This window comes from Pristiophorus japonicus, chromosome 5 (genome assembly GCF_044704955.1).
Source record: "Pristiophorus japonicus isolate sPriJap1 chromosome 5, sPriJap1.hap1, whole genome shotgun sequence".
Lineage (NCBI taxonomy): Eukaryota > Metazoa > Chordata > Chondrichthyes > Pristiophoridae > Pristiophorus > Pristiophorus japonicus.
The window spans coordinates 198,334,706-198,346,725 of NC_091981.1; the positions used below are offsets into that span (position 1 = coordinate 198,334,706).

Sequence of the window (12,020 nt, forward strand, 5' to 3'; positions counted from 1 at the left end):
TCATCCACCATTTAATTATACACTGACATTCACACACCCCACACTATTGCATCATTCACAGGCACTACTCACACCTCAGACACATCTTACAGCTCTTCAACCATGTGATGCATCACACACACATGCACACCTATCGATATATTCATTCACAATCATCACTCTTTCTCTTCAAGCAAAATATAGCACGTAACATGAGGCAGCTGGACATGACAGGGGGAGGGCAACCATGTCTGCATGAGATCACTCCACTTGAGAAGGCAGTGCTGGCTGTGATCAGGAGGGGAGTGGGAGATGCCGTGGCCAGAGGCGAAGCAGAGGGCATCTTTCTTGGGTGGAAAATGGTTGCATAATCGCTCTACTGTAGGGGAGTTAGATGAGGACCTCGCAGGGCCAAGCTTCAGAAGAAGGCTGATGGATGCGACAAACCAAATGCCTGGTGCAATGGAGAGCCTGCCTGAAAGCTTACGGCTAGGGGGATGGTGACGTCCGCCTCCACCTTAGTCCATAGCACAGCCTGAAACCCGTCCTCTTCAGTGTAAAGAGGCTGCCCAATTCCATCCAGTGACCTGTGGAGCCCGACATCAAGCAGTGTCTGATGACTGAGGTCACAATTTCCGCTGCAGTTATTGCAGCTTGCATGGAACTGCAAACTGCTGCAATGGAAGCTCAGGCAGCTGCTATGGTGGCTCTGGGCTCCTCAGTTGAAAGGGGCTTTCAGAGTGGCACCGATGCCCAGAGGATCTGTCTTCCACCCGATCAATGGGGGGGTGGGGGGTGGGGGGCTGATAAGAGACCCTGAGGTAGTGGCGTAGGAATCATGGGGCAGGAACCTACTGGTTTCTCACCAGATGGCAGCATTCCTGCTTCCACCCTGCCAGTCCATCAATGCCCCTGTTGTTGCCTGTCAGCCAGGCAGCCCAGACTGCTGAAGCCTATGCTGAGATGGTTCAGTCTGAGGTGAGGTCATTACGGCCTCTTGCGGGCATCCCAGGAGGACATCTGAACTGCCCTCTTCAGATTCGCAGCAGCGATTCACCTCGCGTGCTACTGCCATTGGGATTGCACTTCGTAGAAGCACTAAAGGTAAGCACCAGGGTGAATAGTTTAATATTTGTAAATGCTGTTGGTTGTTGTAATGTTTCCCTTGTTTGTTTTTAATGTAGATAAAGAGTGATGATATGGAATCAGTGGTCTTTTTTGTGATCTTCATGGGGAAGTGATTGAAAGGATTGAGTGCAGATGATGGACTGCCTGATGCATTGTAAGTCATGGAAGGTACATCATGTGGCAATAGTGCCCTGGATCTAATGGTAGAGGACATCTTAAAAGCGCTTTTCAATTAAGTGGTTGTGAGCGTCCCTCCCAGCACCTGGAAGCCTCTGGTGTTCACCCTGGTGATCCTCCTCTTCCTCCTCCTCCTCCTCATCTTCCTCCCCTTCTCATCTTCCTCCCCTTCTCCTCTTCCTCCTCCTCATATACCTCTTCTTGTGACTCCTCAGCTTATAAGAAATAGGAGCAGGAGTAGGCCATTTGGCCCCTCGAGCCTGCTCTACCTTTCAATAAGATCATAGCTGATCTGATCATGGGCTCAACTTCACTTCCCTGCCTGCTCCCAATATCCCTTGACTTCCTTACAGTTTAAAAATCTGTCTCTCTCCACCTTAAATACATTTAATGACCAATTCCAAAGATTCATGACCCTCTGAGAGAAGAAATTCCTCCTTACTTCCGTTTTAAATGGGCGAACCCTTATTCTGAAACTATGCCCCCGAGTTCTATATTCACCTACGAGTGGAAACATCCTCTCGGCATCTACCCAGTCAACTCCCCTCAGAATTTATATGGTTCAATAAGATCACCTCTCATTCTTCTAAGCTCCAATGAATATAGGCCCAACCTGCTCAACCTTTCTTCATAAGACAACACCTTCATTTTAGGAATCAATCAGGTGAACCTCCTCTGAACTGGCTCCAATGCAAGTATATCCCTCCTTAAGGCAAACCAGTCCCATCCACTCCTTCCTTCAATGACTATCTGTCCCACCTGTGACAGGGTCTGTGGTTCTTGTATTGGACTGTTCAGCCACCAAAGACCTCACTTCAGGAGTGGAAGCAAGTCATGAGCCATGGCAACAGAGGGTTTCCCATTGTCACCAAGTAGCCAGTCTTGGACATTGCACTGGGGCTCAAAGATCTGTGGGACAGATGATTATTTCATTATAAATGCATCGTGGCAGCTTCCTGGATACCAGTCATTCACCTGCATGATGCATCGGTGGTGGTTGCAGACAAACTGTACACTGAGGGAATGGAATCCCTTCCTGTTCCTGAACACCTCAAGTTTAAATGAGGGGCTTGCATGGCCACATGTGTACACTCAATCGTTCCCTGGACCATGGTGAATCCCGCAATCCTGTTGAATCTGAGAACTCTCAGCCTCTCGTCTTCTCTGGCAATAGGGAATGATATACAGTCATTCCTCACAGTGTACAGAGCTGCAGAGACATCCATTATGCAGAAGTGCACAGAGGATTGTGAGATGTGACTTTTGTCACCTGCGGCAGCCTGGAAGGCTCCAGGAGCATAAAAATTACATTGACTGCTACAGGCAATGCAGTCCTGGCTGTGCTGAGACATCGAGTCTTCATTCCATGAGGCCACAGATCTCTGTAATGACCTCCTAGATAAAGCGCAGCCTCCTCATGCATGGTCTTGGGTCACATGAGTGTAGATGTAAAGCTCTCTAACTATCCTGGGGATAGGACCTTCTGCTGAGAGCACTCCTTGCCTTCCTGTCCCTCTCCCGCAGCAGTTGGTAGTGCTCTGCCCGCCCTCATCTCCTCCTCCTCAGCTCTCTTGCAGAGCCAGAGGGACCCCTAGTAAGATGTCCATGACCAAGCACTCCCTTTCTCCTTGTGATTCCTATAAAGTCTCCACTAAGGTGGAGTAGCACAGCACTCAATCTTTTTAGGTGAAGTCCTGAGAGAATATCCTGGAAAAATGTTGATTCAGTGTTGGTGAAATCTTTACAAGGTGTCCCAGAAAGTCTCCCAATGTGTCTCAAAAGTCCTCTTTAAACACAGTGGGGCAGAAATTCCGGCCTCCCGGGTTCGTACTGAGTGTGTACGGACCCGGGAAGGCATCGGAAATGCTGGTTTTCAGCGCACAATGCGCATGCGCTGAAAACCGGCTTTTTTGATCTGTCAAGCTGGAGCTTGACAGAACTTTTGTCTCTTGGGAGCGAGGACATTTGCAAGGGAAAGATTGTGGGATTTACCCATATCTTGCCTAGCAAATGTCCTCAAAACTCTTGCGCTGGATAAAAGCATAGCCTACTTTTACAGGCATAAGTTTTAAAATACCTAAAAACATTTTAAAATATAATTATAAAAACACATTTTATTGTAGCGCTTGAAATACTCTGAGTACTTGTTTAATCTATGGTAAGTTTATTTTAAACCATAATTTTAAAAACTTTTTTAAAAATCGGAAAAATATATATTTTTTAAATACATAAATAACTTTAATTTAAATGAATAAAAATATGTGGTGTATTTTTTCTATTTTTTTAATATTGGTTTTGTGTGTTTAGGGGGCTGTTTCTCATTCATAATAATGGGAACTCCAACTTACCGTGTACCCATTATTATAAATGAGAACATACTTTATCTGACTGGCTGCCCAGAGCCATGTGACTGCAGCTCCAGCCCTGCGCACATCCTGACATATATGCACTGCGACGTGCAGTCAGAGGAGGCCTCAGGACCAGGAACTCGCGTGGGTGCAGCAGGAGAAGGTAAGTGCGCATTTTTTTAAAGTTTTTTGCCCGATTGCAGGAAGTAGCCGACTGGGATTTCTCCGCCAGTGAGTTGGTCGATTTCAATCAGCAAGTGAACGCTGAAAGTTGAGAATGGATTTAAGTCGTGCTCAAAATATTCTGTGTACTTGTTTAATCTTGTTCAGCTGATCGCTGTGAGGAGAGGTCACTAAATGAAGCGTTATCCACCAAAATGCCTGCAGCTTCCTTAAAGAGTGCTTGCAGGCAATTTAATTGTCAATCCACCCCTTAACAATCCTCCGGACGGCTGTTCCTAATGCGAGCTTCAACTCCTTTACCAAGATGGCGCTCTGCGCTAAACATGGGCTAAACCGGAATTGCAACTTAAGACCCCATCTTGGCCACCTCGAAGGCTCTTTAGAGCCTAAAGTATTCAACAAGAATTGTCCCCCCGCCCCTGCCCCCGCCAAAAAATTTTAAAATCTTTTGGCAAGCTTCAAAAAACATCGCAACCTATTACCAACCTCTGTCAAACCCGAAAGAGCACAGACGTAACAAGTTGCGGGTAAGGGAACTCTAGATGCAGACATGAATCTGCAGTCAACTGCCAGAAGGGCCCATTATCCATCTCCAAATTTGATGGTTGCTGAAATCAAGGTGGTGCTGTTCAAAGTGCTTGAAAGGAGGGTTGATCTTTGTGCCATTCCAAAAAACTATGCCCATAGGGAAGTATTGCAGCACACCTGCAATGGGGTGCAGCCAAGTTTCAAGCCTAGCTGATGATTAGCCAGCCGTCTGCTGCATGATAACCACAAATGTCCTTGGGGCAGTTAGTGCAGCTCCACATTTGCTTCTCTTTTGACTCACTGAGAAAACAAATCCCACTGCTCCTTGCCTGTTATGTGTGCCAGTGCCTTGCATCTTAGTGGGCAGAGTCAATCAGGTAACACAGGCTCTGGATCACTCTGGCGTACATTCGCTCATACAGTACCACCTAAAATGTGAGATCCTGTGACTGGGGTGCTTCTGAAGATAACATTCAGCATGTTAGACGTTCGTATATGTTAGTGACACCCTTGGAGTCTGCTGATGCAGCTTCCTTTGGAAAGATGAACTACCATCAATATGTCTGCCAAAACAAGTTAATTTTATCTTTCTGTAAATGCATGTGTGCAAGTGCCAGCAGATGTGTAGGCAGGGCACAAACCACCTCTCAGACATTCTGCATAGGAGCTCATAACAAAAGGGTGACAAAGTATACAGTTATGAAGATCCTATGCAGGAATTAAGTGTAATATTTTAGAATCGACAATTAGTTACAAGTTGAAAAGCTGACATGCTGCATTTAACATAACGTGTGGTCTGAAATAAGCTTGAGAATTTTGGGTTTACTCCATACTTCCCGAGAACGCAGGATACATATTCTTATATTCTGGTTGATGACATTGCCAACTCAAATTAGAGACATATTGGGCCCAAGTTTCCACATGATTTGCGCCTGATTTTTAGGAGCAACTGGTGGAGAACGGACTATCTTAGAAATCGCAATTCTCCACATTTTTTTTTCTGTAGTTCTAGTCAATTAGAACAGTTTCACTTTGGAACAGAATTTTTTCTTCAAAAGGGGGCGTGTCCGGCCACTGACGCCTGATTTCAAAGTTTCCACAGTGAAAACGTACTCCAAACTAACTTAGAATGGAGCAAGTGAAGATTTTTGTAGAACTGAAAAAACCTTGTCTACACATTAAAAAATCAGGCGCAGGTTACAAATTAGGCGTCCAGAACGTGGTGGGGGGAGGGGGGGGAAGGGAAGTCATTAAATTCTACAATAAATCATTATTTATACTTATACAAATATTATACAAATAAATCCAACCTGAATAAAAATTTATAAGCAAAGAAAAGATTAAATAAACCATCTTCCTACCTGTGTGAAAGTGCTTCAGCCAGGGAGAATGCTGCAGGAAGCCTCACAAGTTGAGGCAGCCGTTCCCGCGGGGGGGGGAGGGGAGAAGGAAGCCGTTCATTCCCGCGGGGGTGGGAGGAGGAAGCCGTTCGTTCCCGCGGGGGGGGGGGGGGGGGGGGGGGGGGAGGAGGCAGCCGTTCCCGACGGCGGGCAGAGGGGGGGAGGGAGTGCGGGCCCGACCGACCGACCGAACGCAGCGGGGGGTGGGGAAGCCGTTCCAGACGGTCGGCGGGGGGGGGGAGGAGATAGTGAGAAGGCTGCAGGAAGCCTCACAAGTTCAGCAGCCATTCCCCAACTTTCTGAGGCTTCCTGCAGCCTTCTCACTGCTGCAAGAAGCCTCAGTGCTGATGTGCTGATGGCAATGTGCTTTTATTAAAAAATGTTCAAAAATTAAACAGCTACAAAGAACTACAAAAATGGCCGAGTGCCAATGTTTCCTTCACACTGCGCATGCGCGAACGCTCCAACGCGCACGCGCAGGGTTGCCGGCAGGAAAAAAAACTAATTTAAATGGTACCCGCCCCCTCCCACTTACAAAATCGGCGCGAGTGGTAGGCTCCGCCCCCCTGGGCGCCGCGCCAAGCAGACATGGAGCTGCAGGGCGCTCCAGAATCGCGCGTTTTTTTCCGGCGCCGTTTTCGGCGCGAAAAACGGGCGCCCAGCTCGGAGGGGTGCCCGTTTTTTATCGTGTGGAAACTTGGGGCCAATATGTACATCATAGAAACTCGTCCTGGATTACAGTTTGCTCAATAGCAAGTGGTTCAAGATGATGTTTACCATCAACTTCGATATATTCCAAATATAATTTGCGAATAACATCCACCAATCAGCAGAGCAGAGGCAGGTACTATGGTGAAAGCCTTGACTCAGTTCTTATTCATTTTCTCTTGTTTGAGTATAATGGTAATCTGATTACATTATCAGCAACTATACACAGATCAAACTATATAGATATATAGCCATATGTGTAAGCTACCTCTGAGCAGCACAAATGGGGAGAGGTTACAATTAATATTTTTAATGCAGAATTGTTTTCACTCAACGTTAGAATCTAAAAAGGTGATTTGATAGAGTTAATTACATGAGAGTTTGCAACTGCAGAAAGTAAGGTAATGATCTGATTTTAATAGTTCCTATTCAGTGGGATCAATTGTGGATAACTTGAGCTCGATTTAACTATGTATCATTTTCAGGGTCAATTAACCATTGAATGAGATCTAACAAGGTCCAAATCAATTCTGTTATTAGTTTTTATGGAAAATACGGGAGTAAAATCATTTTTATTTTCATTTTATGATGTACTATATTTAATATAGTTATTGATATGTTCATGCATTGAGTATTTAGTGTTATGGATTTGTTAATGTGCTCAATGCATTGGTTTCCAATGCAGCTTTATCCATATTTGTATCTTGATCAAATTGTTTGAGAAGTTGTTGATAATGACTATCCTCATTGGGCAAGGATGGTGGGGGCAGGGAGTGGTAAACAAAGGGCTGGAAATTCACCAACCTTGTGTCCATTTTGTTGGCGATATTTTGCGATTTTGGTGGAAAAACAGTGATCAGCTAGTTCCGCCGAAGTCTTGCGCCAGCGGTTTTGAAATACCACTGAAAAGCAGGCCGTCGGCGTGCAAGACTGGAAATATGGCTATCGCCCTAGTTTTGTCCTTTGGTGCACCCGTATTCTAGGCAAAAAAAAGCCCGAGAAAAAGCTGCGTTGCAGCCCCAAGTGCAACGGTAGATATGAAGACCTGCAAAAAAAGTAAGTTAAAGTTTTTATTTTTTTAATTCTTTTTCAGCGATTCAATAGTTCAGTGTCTTGTGAATGTTTTGTGATTTTTTTTAATTTTTTGTTTTTTGCAATTTTTAAAAATGTGTTTCCCCTCCTCCCTCAGCCTAACTCGCAGCAGTAATCGGCCTCGGACTAAAGTTGGCAAGGATCATGGTTTCTGTCACGAATCATCGTGCAACGCCGATTTTTACAACTGGGCGCATTTTTTAATGAAACTTAGGCCTTTAAAAAATGGCGGTGTGATTAGCGGTATTTTTGGCGAAAAATGACAGAAAAATACCATTATTACCAAAAGACAAATTTCTAGCCTGTAGTCTCTGGGATTGAGTTGACAGAAAGATGAAATACCTGATGATGAACTAACTCAGCCTCCATGGCAATCTCAGTAATGTGATGCCTAACCAGTCAGGCTCACAGTACTCAAGGTCACTGTTGATGATTGACTAGCCAGCCTGGTTCACTAATGGTATCTGGAGAGTAGACCTGTCAAATTGGCCTAGATTCTTCTCATTTGGTTCAAGATGACTCTGTATGCCAATGCCTTAACGAGTATGATGGTCCTCGTTCAACAAGCAGTGGGACATTTACCTTTCCTGTAAAGCTAAGTGGTTTTGCTTGACTCCACCCCAGCAGTCTCTAAGCCTTGCCTGTTGCCAATCTGCACTTGAGCTCACTGGATTTAAGTAAGTGGGTTGTGTCTCCAAAAAAAAAGCAAGTTTGCACTCCATATTAGGCTGCACAGGAAACCAAATGGGTAAAAGACAACAATGTTTCTAAACCGTGAGTTTCGATTGCATTAGTGGGTCTTCAGCTGCAAAGAAACAATAATTTTTCTGAACAGAAAAAATAGCCATAAGTTATCTGTCAAGAAATTTCTGCATATACTTATTCAAGGTTACCCTGAATGAGCCAATGACACAAGTTGTGCTTTTCATAAATGTACTGGGTATATTATATCACTTACCATGTCTGGCAATCTTTATTTTATCAATAAATCACTATATATAGGCAATTCCTGACTGCCTGAGAAGCTGAGCTAATTACATAGAGGAATAAAATATTTTCTTTGTCCTGTCTGGCTTCTTATTTGATGCATCTTATAAAAGTACTCAACACGTACATTTGTTACTATTAAATAGATATTTTCATCGAATATATATTTCTCCATTGGAAAATAAGCAGAACTATAATTGGAAAACGTGTCAATCATGAGAACACTGTCAATTCATTGACATCGCCATGATGAATGTTGGTGAAGATGCCAACTTGAAAGCTGCTCCTTTAATATGGGGCCAGTTTTCCAATGTAAATTCTTCCTCCACAAAGAATGTTAAATATTTAGTACATTTCTTCCCTGAGAAAAAATACTACCATTTCTTCCAATCACAAAGAGCCCTGTAGAAACCATATCAGGTTTCCTGGATACAAAGATCACCTTCAAAGATATATTCTGAAAAAATGCCATTAGTGGGAGGTGACTGGCATCCTTCCCAGTCCTGGATCAGCCACTGGAATACAGCAAAAAAGAACCGCCTTGACCAGTACTTAACTGTTCAGTTCCATACCAACATTCAGCATGGGAAAATATGTCAATCCCTGTTTATTTCCATGGCAGTTGGCTAGAAGCAATTACAAATTTTCTAGTTGAGATATCTGACATGAGTATTGTCACCATGAAAAGCTTTTGGATTGGAACAAAACAATAATTACAACCTGAATTTATATGGAGTCATTAAATCGTTAATTGCTCCAAGGTGCTTCACAAAGGAGTAAGGAAAGGAACATTAGTGGAATAGAGAGTTTGGGGGAGTTGCAATGCTTGAGCAGGTTACAGAGATAGAAAGGCCATGCAAGGATCCTGTCAGTGTCAGAGCAGTGGGAGGCATTCAAGGAGGAGATCCTGAGGGTTCAGGGCAAATATGTTCCCTTAAAAAGGGTGGGACTAACAAATCTAGAGCCCCCTGGATGTCAAGGGACATACAGAGTAGGATAAAGAAAAAAAAGAGAGGCTTATGACAGATACCGAGGGCTTAATACTGCAGAAAGTCTAGAGGAGTATAGAAAGGACAGGGTGAAATTAAAAAGGAAATTAGAAAAGCAAAGAGAGCATGAAAAAAAGTTGATGTAAAATCAAGGAAAACCCAAAGATGTTTTATAAATACATTGAGAGCAAGAGGATAACTAAAGAAAGAGTAGGGCCTATTAGAGATCATAAAGGTAATGTGTGTGTGGAGACGGAAAATGTGGGTATGGTTCTTGATGAATACTTTGCGTCTGTATTCACAAAAGAGAGGGGCGATACAATCAGTGTGAAATATTAGAATAAACATAGTGAGAGAGGACGCATTAAGGGGCTTAGCACCTTTGAAAGTGGATAAATCCCCAGGCCCAAATGAAATGTATCCCAGGCTGTTAAGAGAAGCAAAGGAGCAAATAGCAGAGACTCTGACCATAATTTTCCAATCCTCTCTGGCTACAGGTGTGGTGCCGGAGGACTGGAGGACTGCGAATGTTGTACCTTTGTTTAAAAAGGGAGAAAGGGATAGACCAAGTAATTACAGGCCAGTCAGCCTAACCTCGGTGGTGGGAAAATTATTGGAAAAAATTCTGAGGGACAGGATAAATCTTCATTTAGAAAGACACGGATTAATCAAGGACAGTCAGCACGGATTTGTTAAGGGAAGGTTGTGTCTGACTAACTTAATTGAATTTTTTGAGGAGTTAACAAGGAGGGTCGATGAGGGTAGTGGTTTTGATATAATGTATATGGATTTTAGCAAGGCTTTTGGTAAGGTCTCACATGGCAGACTGGTCATGAAAGTAAAAGCCCATTGGATCCAGGGCAAAGAGGGAAGTTGGATGCAAAATTGGCTCAGAGGCAGGAAGCAACAGGTAATGGTTGATGGGTGTTTTTGTAACTGGAAGGCTGTTTCCAGTGGGATTCCACAGGGCTCAGTACTAGGTCCCTTGCTTTTTATGGTATATATCAATGATTTAGATTTAAATGTAGGGGTACGATTAAGAAGTTTGCAAATTATACTAAAATTGGCTGTGTGGTTGATAATGAAGAAGAAAGCTGCAGACTGCAGGAAGATATCAATGAACTGGTCAGATGGGCAATAAAGTGGCAAATGGAATTCAATCCAGAGAAGTGTGAGGTAATGCATTTGGGGAGGGCGAACAAGGCAAGGGAATACACATTAAATGGTAGGACATTGAGAAGTGTAGAGGAACAAAGGAACCTTGGAGTGCAGGTCCACAGATCCCTGAAGGTAGCAGGCTAGGTAGATAAGGTGGTTAAGAAGGCATAACTTGTCTTTATTAGCAAAGGCATTGAGTACAAGAGCAAGGAAGTTAAGCTTGAATGGTATAAAACACTAGTTAGGCCACAGCTAGAGTACTGCCTGCAGTTCTGGTCACCACATTACAGGAAAGATGTGATTGCACTAGAGAGGGTACAGAGGAGATTTACAAGGATGTTGCCGGGAGCGGAGAATCTTAGCCATGAGGAACGATTCGATAGGCTGGGTTTGTTTTCTTTGGAACAGAGGAGGCTGAGGGGAGACCTTATTGGGATGTATAAAATTATGAGGGGCCTAGATAAAGTGGATAGGAAGGACCTATTTCCCTTAGTAGAGGGGTCAATAAGCAGAGGGCATAGATTTAAACTGATTGCTAGATTTAAAGAGGAGTTAACAGGAAATTTTTTCACCAGAGAGTGGTGGGGGTCTGGAACTCACTGCCTGAAAGGGTGGTAGAGGAAGAAACCTTCACCAGATTTAAAAAGTACTTAGGTTTGCACTTGAGGTGCCGTAACCTACAAGACTATGGACCAAGAGCTGGAAAGTGGGATTAGGCTGCATAGCTCTTTGTAGGCTGGTGTGGACATGATGGGCGGAAATGGCCTCCTTCCGTGCTGTAAATTTCTATGATTCGATGATTCGAGTCTATGATTTAAACAGAAGGATGAGAATTCTAAATGTGGCATGTCAGAAGACCAAGACCCAATGTAAATCAGTGATAGGTGAGCAGCACTTTGTGTGGGATACGATATGGCCAGTATAGTTCTAAATGAACTAAATTTTACAGAGGTTGGAGGACTGCAAGCCGACCAGGTAAACATTGGAATCATTGGGCTCAAAATTGGCCTCTGCAGACTTTTGCCACGCTCACCGGAGTTGCACCGCTTTTGTGGGATGAAAAGGGCGCCGAAAAAATGTCCCCCGATTCTGGCTGCTGTGTTGCCTCTCCCGGAGCTTGGCGTGGCGTGGTCAGTTGATTGGGGTGCGGAGCTAGGGCCCTGCGTGAGAAATAGTGCCGGCTTCTCTCCACATGTGTATTGGAGTGTGCGCGCATGCGCAGTAGCTCCTTGCCCCCAGTGCGTCCTGCAACTTGTGTGGGAGGGACCCGATGCTCGCCGCTCCTATTCTTGGCCAAGTGGTCTCACGCACCGGCTGGGCCCGCTGTGGAACACACTGAGGCT

At 44.3% G+C, this 12,020-nt stretch overlaps 1 protein-coding gene across 4 annotated transcripts in view; it reads right to left on the reverse strand.

Moving 5' to 3' along the window:
* The window catches only part of LOC139264555 (contactin-associated protein-like 2), a 2,534,539-nt gene extending 2,522,752 nt beyond the window's left edge, over nt 1-11,787 (reverse strand). The window contains exon 1 of one of the 4 annotated variants that reach the window (XM_070881196.1): nt 11,711-11,787. The gene's annotated coding sequence lies outside the window, so the exon portion shown is untranslated. The remainder of the gene's footprint in view (nt 1-11,710) is intronic. The other 3 variants (XM_070881199.1, XM_070881197.1, XM_070881195.1) reach the window with 3 other exon arrangements.
* Between the last annotated feature and the right edge of the window lie 233 nt (nt 11,788-12,020).